Below are 12,961 nucleotides of genomic sequence, written 5' to 3'. Positions count from 1 at the left end.
CAACCCAGCATGCACAGACGCATTCAAACATACTAGGGAGTGCACGCACTTAAATCATAAAGAAATGTATATTCCCGAACTAATTCAATTAATTTCTCTTGATTTATCATTTTAACCAAGCACTGTCTGTGCATGTCGACGATGGCGTTCATACTAACCGCGACCAACTCCCACAGAGTTGTACAGACAGAGCCGGCACAGACAAAACATTCTTGCAGACAATGCTGGCCGGTGCCGGCCCGTGTCTGTGCGGACACGATCCGCTCATGCGCGGTATATGTAAATATGCTCATTGAAAATGTATGTAATAATATTTTTATGTCTATGCTGTTACGTGTTTGCCACGTACGGTGTCTGTAGATGTGAACGAACCTTAACGCCGCACGGACCTGTATAAACGTGTTTGAGCTTATCGCGTCGTGAACATTGCCTGCACTATAACTGAGTGCGCAGTATAGTGAGCAGCGCTATAACGAAGGTCCACTGTATTGACATATCTACATGTTATTATTTGATCTCTTTACAGCAAACACTTTGCAAAGTGTAAGTGAAAGCTTTATCAGATTAAAACAAACACTTCACACTTAAGTTCTTCAAAATAAAAAGACAAAAAATGTACAATTATTAAAAATAAAATCTGAACAATAAATTAATTGTTAAATTTCAGATGTGTATACTGTCATGGCGACACTTCCTGTTGCGACTAGCCTCGCTCCCGACGCCATCCATTTGGAGCAAATTATTATCACATGACAACTCTACCAGCCTGGATCACGTGATAGACTAATATAACTTATACTAATACAGTCGAGTCCGCATAAGTCAACACCCAGATAACTCGACACTGTCGGTTAAGTAGTCAGTTTTCTGTGGTCCGGCCAACTTACATAGGCATTAATGTTAAAAATCTCCAGTTTACTCGACACCGTTTAACTCGTCACTACTGGATAAGTCAACATACTTTTGCTATCCCACACTCTGATAAGTCATCACCCCCTCCTGAAAAAATGAATTCACTCTGCACGTGTGGTGTGAACTCATTTTTTTTTAGGAAGGGGAATCGATTTATTTATTAATATATAATTAATATATTTAGTAATATAATAATATATTAATATATATATATATATATATATATTTATATATATAAGTGTTAAGGCATTTTTATTAATACATATTAATAAAAATGCCTGAACATTTTATGTATTTTTATGGGAGTCTTGGGAGTTTCTTCTTCAGGAGTATTCCGGTTGGACGATCCAGTTGAATTCTCATCATCGACGATTTGCGGTTCGTCTTCCTGGGAGACTGACTGGGGAATAGACGATGGGTGTAAATGTATTCTGTTCCTGCGGAACGTGCCACTGGGAGTTTCGATAATGTAAGATCGTGGAGTATGGTGAGCTTCCTTCACCTTTCCATATGTTCGCATATCTGACACCCAGACTGGCTGTCCTATCTTCAAACGTAGAAGAGTTTTTGCACCATGGCGATGATCAAAATAGGTTTTCTGTTTATCTGCCTTCCCCTTTTTCTTCTGTCTTACTGAAGCAAAATCAATCAGACGAGGTATCAATTGTTGATTGCTTGATGGCAGGGGTGTTCTCAATCTTCGGCTCATTAACAGTTCTGCCGGACTATAGCCATTCTCTAATGGTGCAGATCTCATTGCCAGCAGCATCAAATAGTGATCCTGCGACTCAGATTTCAAGTAATGACTTTTGAAATTTTTGACCATTGATTCAATGAATCCATTGCTTTGGGGGTATCTTGGACTAGAAGTTATACTTGAAAATTTATACTTATCTGCAAATTTACGGTATTCCGAGTCGATAACCTGGGAAAACTGGGTGCCATTGTCACTTCGTACAACTTCTGGAATTCCATGTCTTGTGAAAATTGATTTCATGTGGTTAATTACTGACGATGACGACAATTTTTCCAACCTGGCAACTTCAAAATATCTTGAAAAGTAGTTAGCCATTATGAGATACCAATGGCTTTTTAGTTTTAGAAGATCTACCCCCACAATTTGCTAAGGTCTCTCAGGAAATTCGCTTGGGATAAGAGGCTCTTCATGATACTTTTGGTATTGGATACATATTGAGCAGTTCGAAATCAATTTTTCAATGTTTGCCGATAAGCCTGGCCACCAAACAGTCTCTTGAGCTCGGGCTCAACACCTGGTTATTCTAAGATGACCTTCATGTAACCTATTCAATATTTCTTCTTGGAGCTTTTCTGGAATGACAATCCTGGCATCTTTAAATAAAATATTATTTTGGAGAGTAATTGAATTTTTATGTTCCCAATATCTTCGTATTTTCTCGGGTATTTTGTTTTTCTTTGGCCAACCTTCCTTGCAGTATCTCATCAACACATTACAAATTGGATCTCTCTCTTGTAGATACACGATTTCCGCTAACCGTTTATCAGATGCAGGAAAGGTGTTGATAATAGTTTGAACGTAAGCCTCAATCTCCTCTTCATTTCCCTGTTCGGATAAGCTGCTTTTCCAGTTTGTATACGATGATATTGTGAGAATGGGATTTATTAATTTTGAATATATATATAAAGATTTATTAAATAATATAATTTTTACTAAGAAAATAATACTTTAAATTATTTTGTTAAAAACTGGCTTTTGTGAAAGGAAGACGTTTCCGTTTAAACTTCCTTGTTGATGATAACGGAACTTCTTCACCCACCAGTTCACCCCCTTTTACCACCATTAAATCTAATTTTACCAAGTGTTTACTTCAAGAAACAGCTCTTGTTTTATACTATCATATGTGAATTTAATTGTACTATTTGAAAATTTGTTATTGTTTGAGAAAATATAAAATTTATTAAATAGAATAATCGATTTTGTGAAAGAAAGGAAACTGCCTCCCCTTTCCATTAAAACGGAACCTAACAGTTGTTATCAGCCCTGTCATCTGCCAAGTTAGACGTCATCAGAGGCTTTGTTTCCTCAGATTTTACCCCTAACTTTCCTGTTTACGTAAGAAAAATCCTCTAATTTAATTGGACGAAACACAAGAATATTATCAAAATTTGCACCAAATTCAGGGAGTTCCTTAGAAACCCTCATGTAAGTCACATCGAGAAAAAGGAGTTCCTGAGAAGTCTTGTTGTAAGACACATCGAGAAAAGGAGAGATCTTTAGAAACCCTCGTGCAAGACACCTTCATGATTTTCCTGAAGCTTTTTGTGAAGATTCAGTGAAGGGAAGGAATCTCCAAACCCATTACCGATGAGTTCAGCGAATTTAAACTAGTTATCCGATGGAAGAGTAATAATTTAAGTAGAAGAATCAAGACTTTTATTGTATGTGCCTAAAGGAGAATGAACTGAGAACTTTTGAACGAACATTTCCTGAAGATTTAATTTGAATCATGTTACAGTCTACTTTTTGATAAGGTATTTTATCCTACTCAGAAATATTGTGAACTCTCTCTCTCGTGCGTTTAGATTTAGAATTTAAGATAGAAATGGAATTTATGATATATTTTATTTTTGTTTTAGTTAATTTTAATAAATTTTGTTTTCTTTTGTTGATATGATTATCTCTGACTCATCTTTTAGTAAGTCCTTCCAAACTTATCCATCATCCCTCCCATTTGTTATTTCGCAAGGTTTAAAGTGCATTAACCCGCTAATTTCCTAGGTTAACTGGTGTCAGAAGAAAAATAATTTACAGGGGCTCTAAGGCGTCCCTATTGCAGGAGATCTTCACAGATTCCTGTTATATAAAATCTTAAGGAAGCCATCCTAGACTTTAGAGAGGCCATTTAGAACAAAGCCCAGTAAGTGGGGTAAAAGGTAATTTCATACTTTCTGCACCCTGGAGGTAATCTCACAATATAATCGTATCTCATCATTCGTAGCTTCATTTGTTGCAGTCTTGGAGTAAGACTGTCCAAAGCCTTCGACATGAAAATTGGTATCAGCGGTTTGTGGTCTGTTTCAATATTCACTACTGCTTATAGACACGATATTCAATATTCACATTATGTAGTCGTGGAATCTCTCACAAGCCCAAACAATTGCCAAAGCCTCCTCCTCAATTTGCGCGTATCGTTTCTCAGTATCCAACAATGTCCTAGATGCATAGCAAATTGGAGACATGTGACCACTTTTACTCTGATACAACACAGCACCAAGACCGTAAGATGATGCGTCACAGGGAATATATGTTTCTTTGTTTGGATCATACATTGATAATCCTGGAGTTTGACATAGCTGATTCTTGATCTCTTGGAACGATGTTTCCTGTGCTGGCCCCTATATCCATTCTACGTTGCTCTTTAACAGTTCGTACAGAGGGTTTGCAACATCAGCCATCCTTGGTATAAATTTGTTTAGGAACCCACTCATGCCCAAAAATCTTTTCAGCTCTGTGACAGAACTAGGTCTTGTGCTTCTGTTTTCTTGGGATCAGGTTTTATACCTTCGTGCGAGATTGAATGTCCGAGAAACTTGACTTCTTTCATTCTGAACTGACATTTTTCAGCATTTAGAGTCCATTCTGCATTTTGAAGTGTACGAAGAACTTTATGCAGACGTTTATCATGTTCTTCTTCTGTGGTCCCAAATATCATGAATTCATCCATTAGTCCTACAATTCCAGGGCCCTCTGGTATTATTTCACGTATTCTTTTCTGAAATATTTCAGGCGCCGACTTAATTCCAAATGGCAATCGTTTAAATCTGAACCTCCCAAAGGGTGTTATAAAGATTGTCAAGTAAGATGATTCTGAATCCAATGCAATCTGCCAAAACCCTGCATTATCATCAATAATACTAAAGATTTTTGCGTTATGAAATTGGCTGAGTGTATAATCGACTGATGCCATTGGAAAGTATTCTCTCTCAATGTTCTCATTTATTTAGATAGATCAATGCAAATTTTTATTTTACCTGATTTCTTCGGAACCAAAACCATTGGAGCATACACCATTCTGCAGGTTCATCTACTGCCTCAATTATTCCCTTATTTACCATATCATCCAAAGTGTTCTTGAGCTTATCTCTCAGGGGCAATGGTACTTTTCAAGAAACTGCCAGAGCGTAAGGCTTTGCTTCCGGTTTAAGTTTAATGTGATAAGGTTTCTGTACTTTTCCAATCCCCTGAAATAGATTCAGGAATTCTTTAAATGGATCAAAAGTAGAGTTTAGTTCCTGTATTCTTTTCACAAGATTTAACTGTTCACTTGCTTTTACCACTCAACAAGGAGTGTTCTAGTTTATCTATAACATATATGTCTTCTTGGATGTGGAATCTCTTATTTCTTAGCTTCTCCGTAAACACTCCCACAACATCCAGGGTTTTCTTTCCAGGACTGTGTATAGATCTATTTGTTTCTCATAATTTAACACGAGATAGCACTCTGTTATATGTCTCGTGTGGTATAACTGTGACATCTGCCCCTGTGTCAATCTTGAAATTTAAAGGAATGTCTCCCATGAAAATATTTGCATTCCACTGGTTAAGCTGTCTCTTAACGCTATTGTTTATATTACTTGACCCTTTAACATGTCCTAGAAATGAACTTTGCTTAGGTTCTCCTATTTCATTTATACCCATTAGCTTTACAGACCTTTGCGTAATGGCCTACTTTTTTGCACTTATTACAGACTGCCTTACGTGCAGGGCAATTTAGTTTAGTATGTTTCCCCGTTTTTCCACACCAATAACAGGAATTTGAAGTTTTGTTTCCGGTAAACGAATGGTCGGTAGCTTCCAGCTTCAAAAATACATTTTTCCTACGTGCAGTTTTGCCTAATGCATATATGTTATTCCCGGAATTGTTCTTAAAAGCTTCTTGTTGCTTTTTTACTGTTTCAGCCTGTCTCACAGTGTTTATTGCTTTATCCAGAGTTAGTTCCGTTTCAAGTTGCAAACGTTCCGAAACCTTTTTGTCTCTAATTTTGCAAACTATTCTGTCCCTAATCATTTTGTCTTGAAACAAAGCAGGGAAATCACACGTTTTAACCAGACTATATAATAAGGTTACAAAATTCTCCACTGTTTCTCCTTCCTCTTGAAACCGAGAGTAGAATTTATATCTTTCGTAGATAACATTTTTAGTTGGGACGAAGTATTTTTCGAGTGCCGCCTTAACTTTTGAATAGTCATTTCTATCCTCTTCTGAGAGACTAAATGACACCAAAATTTCCCCGGCTTTTTGTCCCATTAAATATATAAAAGAATTTACCTGGTCAGTTTCCTCTTTATTATGGAGTCCAGATGCTGTTCGGAATTGTTCGAAACGCCCTATCCATGTTCTCCAATCCTCGGAACAAAAATTAAAAAGTACTGGCACTGGGATCTGATACATTTTCCTCTATGCTGCCACCATGTATTATAAACGACTCAACTGACCAGATAATATAATATGAATAACTCTTTATTAACACAACTAAAACACTTTTACATCCGGCTGGTTCTCTCGAGCGACTGTCGCTCCATTTGTTTTTTTCTCCCCTCCTTTTCGTTCTGCCACCTCAGCACCTACATGATTACATTTCGTTCATCTGAATCATCAACAATATATTACATTACATTTAATGTTTATTCAAATCATCAACATATATTACAAAAATAATAACAGATAAACAAAAAGAAAGTATACAATCTACATCAACGTCACACCAGAATCCAATTTTGCAATTTCTCATGCTAGAGGCATTAAGAATTCTTAGACGTTACTTGCCAACAATTGACAATTGCGAAGATGATGTTTTAACCTTTAAAGCATCATCATCAGGCATTCATGATCGTTGAAAAAGAAAGTCGAGACAGTTAAGTGCTCAAAACAAACAACACTAAATGAATTTTTCAGTTTTTCATCTACAGAGTAATTGTAAATGGAGGACACAATGTATTGTAAGCCTATACTACTGTATAACACACTACTGTATTTTTATTAATTGTAGTTTTGTGGTTTTTTTTCCAACTTCGCTTTAGTCGTCACATCTGATAACTTGACACATTCCACTTCCCCTTGGGGTGTCGACTTATACGGACTCGACTGTATATAATAACAACTAACTATATTAAAATACCGCATGAAATACTAATACAAACAATATCATAGAGATAAAGATAAATCTAAACCATTTATTACAAAAATTACTCACCATTAGTATGTCATTCATCGACTTTGACAGGCTTTTTTGACCAAGTATTATGTTCACAAACTTCAGTATTATCCTTTATCATCAATAATTGTTTCTTTACACCATAACGAAACTTTTCCTCCTTTTGTCTCTTCACACCACTTGCACACTTCGGTATCGCTTCCGGGGCTGCTGGAACAGTTTCTGGCTCCTTCCATTCAGGCACACGGCCTGCTCCTGGATAAATTTTGCTTAAATGTTGACAAAAAATTTCAAAACGTTCACCCGGTTTCAAACTATCCCATTTAAGAAACTTTCTATACATAAAGGCATATAAATATGAATCATGAAGTTCCTCCATGTAATGAATCGGTAAATTTTTTTGTTCTTAAGAAGCCCCCACAACCTTTCAATACTTTGCGTATGTACACCATTAAGTGGATTTACAAAATTTTCGGCATGCTTTACTGTTTCATATTTTATTTCTATTCCTTCTAAATCATCAATATGATTGTATTCCTTCCATTCATCAGTATATATTGTAGATCCAGCCTGGACAAACTTACTAACAACCCAATTAAGATTGGTTTCAGAGCGATCGTTCACAAAACATGAAAAAACAGTTTTTATCTTCTCTACAAATTCCACCAACCACCCACTTAGTTCCTTTCAGTTTCTTTCCTTTTTTCATATTTCTGTTTGCTTACAACTGTTTTGTCAATTCCAACAGTTTTTCCGGGGCTGCCAATTTTCAAACTTGTTAAATTAATAAGAAAAACCATCATCGCATGCTTAATGAAATTAGCCCAATCGACACCAGTACTAGAACTTACTGCAACAGCCAAACACGAAGATTTCAATGAACTATCTATGCAAATGAGGTGCCATATGAAAGTGAATATTGTTCCCCATGAAATTTTGCCAAATTTACCCTTGAAAGTTCCCTCGAATGCTGAAGTATTAACATTACACTTATGACATCAGAAATAAACTGAATTAGTAACTTTTCTATAAATAATTTTACAAATACCATTGCACTTAACACACTTTGCATCAATTGGTTGCAAACCCATCTTAATGGCAAATTTTATATCAGAAGGAATCCTAACATCAATACTTAACTCTGGATAATCCACTTCCAAATAACGAAAAAAATTCCTTGATGTTAAATTCTTAAAAACCATTTCAAATCTTGATTAATCAAAACCTTGCAAATACAAATTCACTGTTTCAGCAACACACGTCAACAGCAGATATTACTAGCGCCACCTGGTTTAAACTACACGACACTACAAACGTCTGCTTCGAGATTAAGGAAGTGCTGCCATGACAGTATACGTATCTGAAATTTAACCAAATTAATTTTAACTTTTATAAGTAAAATAAACACAAGATCTTTATATTCATCCTTTTCATAGCATAGGACATTCAATATGCAAAAATTGATGGAGAGGAGCCTGAAAATAAAGATGGACTCCATTGTGTGACATTTTTCCTGTGGTGTAAGAAGGGTAAATGTGGAGACCTTGTGTTTCTTCTACATGTGAAATTTTATAGCAAAAGAATTTTATTAAAAGCTATTTGCTGACTGCAGTGTTTCTCAACTTCTCTCATGCCAAGGAATATCATTTGTATACTTCTTATTAAGCAGAGCATTAGCATTGATATATTTGAAAATCGATAAGCAAGTCCGTGTTTACTATTCTTGTGAAGCAGTAAAGTGATAAACTAATAAACATTATTGTACTGAATAAAATAATAAATATGGAATTGTCTACGAATAAAGTAATATATTGTAGTACATTAGAATAAATCTGTAATAAAGACTTTAAATTTTTCTTGGGGGGAACACTTAGGGCAAGATTAGTTTGTTTGGAATATGGGTTGAGAACCACTGTCGTAAATTAACCCTACTCATAGCCATATGAAAAAAACTGGAAAAAAATAAAATTGTTCAATAAGTCAGCATATTCGATAGCCCAGCATCGTGTCGGTCCCGACAATGCTCATTTAATACAATGTCACTGTAGATAAATTTACAAATTCATACATTTTTACAATTACTTTATCATTATTTAAGAAATTGTTTGTGAATTCATTTCTTTCTTTACTACAACCATTATTTATAATTTTTGATGTTTATTATGCTATTTCAATGTACAATCAACACAATTATCAAATTAGCAAATTAGAGTGAGAAGTGCTAAGATAACTGCTGAGATTTTGACAAAGTTCAACCTCCAAGACTCAAGGTAAATGAAAATTAAAAAGGCAAATATTGTTGTTTATACATTATTAATATAAATGAAATTCTTGTGCTCTCTTTCAATTACTTGTCTCCAGTCTTTACATTATAATTTTTAATGACTTCATTATCCATATAATAAATCATATAACATTTTTTCTAATCATATTTAATGAGTTATTTTATAATTCAGCAGTGCAGGTTTCAAATAAAAAATTATTTTCTTCATTTTGCCAAAATTGATAACTATTTTTAACAAAATAAAACAAAAATTTTTAAAGATGTCCTATTTAATTTTGTATACAACTCTTTGGTATTTGATATACTACTTAGTTTTTTCTTCATCTGTTCCTGCACCTGAACTTGTTGCACTGAGCTGTGGAATCTTCAAAGAAGGAGTGACACGTATACAATCTACAATCATACCAATGTGTAATTGTATTTCTGGTATGCTTTGTGAACTGGTCCTTCAATGTTTTGAGCAGCAGGTACTTCCTGTTTTTGAGGATCACATCCTCCTCTACTTCAGATATGTCGACATCGTCGTCATTTTCTGGTCCCATGATCCTCCTTTTCAAACCTTCCTCGATACCATCAAAAATGATCCCTACGGATTAACACTAAATCTGGAGCAGCAGAGTGACAGACAAGCCCATTTCCTCATTAGAACAAAATGTTGAAGGAAAGTGAACATTTTCAATTGCCTTGATTGATTGTCTTTAGGTTAAAAGAACAGATTTGGAAATGGAATGAGAAACAGAATGTCATAATTTAAAATATTAAAAGAATGATTGATTGGCAGTTTGTGATCTCATGGTGACATCAGGATGAAAAAATATTATTAAATTTCAAATGTCCTCCAAGCTTGGGGATAACTTGTTATTGTCCTTATAGTTAACAGCTGTGTCATTTCTACTGGTCTTGTAAATTTCTAATGTTTCAAGGTACTTAAGTTGCAGAGGCTCCCATGTATGGTAAATAAGTCATACACTGTCGATGTTCATTTGCATGTCCTCGTCCAAGGCATATGTAGCTAATGCTATAGTATTTTGCCTTTTATTATCTTTACAGGACATGTTTGAAAACTTTTTCCAGTCTAGAATTGGACAAGATTCTTTTTTTTTATATTCTAAATTATTTTTCCAGTGTGATACTTTGCATAATAAAAGCTCTTATTGTTAAAAATAAACTCCAGAATTTTTATTATTGGAGTTTATTTGTTAACAAATAATAAATCCTTGCAATCAGTAATTTTTACATAGCTGCTGCTGTTCTAAAATTTTTTTCCAGGGGTTGTATGTTTTGGGATTTGCAAAGATCCTCAGGAAGATGGTTGCAGGTATGTAGGAGTATGATTATCACAGACAATGGTAGACAACGAAAAAATCACATATAACTAAGTTTATATACAGAATATATACACAAATTCCACAATTAGGCTACACGTGGTGGTTGACACAAAAGTCCTTTCAATGATTCAACGCATGGATCCATAATATTTGTCAGGCAATATTATTGACCAACAATTTGCTATCCTAAACACTAGATCTAACATCCACAACCGGTAATTACTTCAATGCAGACAGATTTGAGTTTTGAGATTACCTTAACAAAATTTTACACATTCACAAGTCCCTGAGGACACGTCACTCTTTTCAACAAAATGTGTAGGTTTCTGAGCAGCACCGAGGAGACCAACTTGCCAATCAGAGAGTCCAAGCGAGAGAAAGCAAGTTGCCAGTCCCCACTCCTTAAATACCCTCACACCGTCCCAACAATGCTGCCAAACAAAACTAGCCAAAGAGAAAAAACAGTGTAATAATGAAAAATAAAAATTTGACAAATTTATACTCCAAAAATTGGCAATTACTTCCAAAATGACACAATGTGCATTAGGGTGGTCCATAAAAATTTTTTTTGTTTTTCTGTTTGGCCACCCTGTAAATTTGTAACATGTATCCATAGCAATAACATTGTATAATTTCAGTTGGCTAGCTTTAATGGAAGAGGGTACTCAATCGAGTGCTATTTTTGAAATTTTTGTGAAAAATGCTTGATCTTGATTTTTGTTACAGGTCAGTTCATGTGTTAAATTAATTGAATCTACTTTTAAATACAATTGTTAAAGAGTTTTATAGATGAATGTAAAAAACTTTGGTACTTATTTACTAGACTGTGAGTGAATCAGTGCATTAAAATGAGTTCATCAACTCAAAAAAAAGACATTTTTTTACTTAGATGTTGGGATCTTGAGCCTTTGGTAAGGATTAACCAACTTTCAACTCTTCGGCAAGTTCTATTTCGTTATCACCACACATTAAATGAATCAAAAAATGTGAAAGATTCTGTGCATATGCTCATTCAAGAAATCATAGAAGTGTGGAGCAAATCTGGTATTTTGACCAGACAACCAAATCACTGCATTGAAAAACTTATAAAAATTCATAAGAAATGGCTGCTTTTAAAGAAAAATAAAACTAGAGATTCGGAAGCACAGAAAAGTAGAGAGCATTTGTTTACAGAAGAGCTAGACAAACTTTTTGATATCGCCCATGCAAATGCCATGAACTCACTCAAAATTGTGGAAGACAGAGTTCCTCATTGATCAAAGAGGTGAGCGTAAGATGATTATGACGTCGATTGACAAGAAGCTGGAAAAGACCAAAGAACGTTCTCTAAAACGAAAACAAAGAGCTGAAGAATTAAGAGAAAAGGCTGCTAAAAGTAATGCTTCAACTTCGTTAGTGTCAAGTCAAGAACTATAACTTGATTTCAGCTTCAGTAGCACTTTAAAGGATAAGCAAGAAGATGATTTGGTTGCTTTACAAAAAAAAGACACAGTGCTACCAGTGCCAGTGACATTGTGCCATTGACTAGTGGCATATTTACACATGTTATCAGCACTCTTGATCATAACAAAATAACTGACCGAGAAGCAGTGCGACTGATTATTCCATTGTCTGCTGCACTTGGTTGTAATCCCACTTCACTCCCAATTTCTCGAAGCACAATTCGATGTGCAAGAAAAAAAGCAAGGACAGAGTTCAATGTGAATATAAAATAAACATTTGACCTGCCTTATTCACTTGTAATACATTGGGATGGGAAAATACTGCCTGACATAACAGGTAATAAGAAAGTAGAGCACCTTCGGATTCTTGTCTTCGGTAATGGTTGCAAAAAACTGTTAGGCGTGTAAGATTTATTTTCTCAACAGAAAAATGAGTTATCATCTGGCTTAAACAGGACTGCAATAAATTCTCAGTTTTTGCGACAATTACTTTCTCCCGACACGCGTATGTTTACACACAAATTATCATATAAATACCATATACAATTTTATATATGGGCGAAACTGTCGAGAAGCTCTCTTCACACTCCTTATTCACCTTCCAGCTCAATTGTCGACCCTCTTCACTTGGCATTCCTCATTGTTCCCGCTTGCTTCTCAGATGTTCTGAAAAAAGGTCTTGTTCCATCGCCTTACCGCTATTTATACCATCCTGCCTCCCCCTGCTGAGTTAATCTTCCCTTCTGGGTCTAACGGATGATGGAACGTTCAGGAAAGCAACAAACAAAGGGCATTAACTG

At 35.2% G+C, this 12,961-nt stretch overlaps 1 protein-coding gene across 1 annotated transcript in view; it reads left to right on the top strand.

The window, feature by feature from the left end:
- Nucleotides 1–12,961, top strand: part of LOC136984871 (endoplasmic reticulum aminopeptidase 1-like) — a 73,900-nt gene that overhangs the window by 18,899 nt on the left and 42,040 nt on the right. The gene's annotated exons all lie outside the window — the stretch shown is intronic.

The sequence above is a fragment of the Centruroides vittatus genome, unplaced genomic scaffold (assembly GCF_030686945.1).
Source record: "Centruroides vittatus isolate TY-2023 unplaced genomic scaffold, ASM3068694v2 contig_120, whole genome shotgun sequence".
Classification (NCBI taxonomy): domain Eukaryota; kingdom Metazoa; phylum Arthropoda; class Arachnida; order Scorpiones; family Buthidae; genus Centruroides; species Centruroides vittatus.
This window is presented reverse-complemented; position numbering and strand designations above follow the sequence as displayed.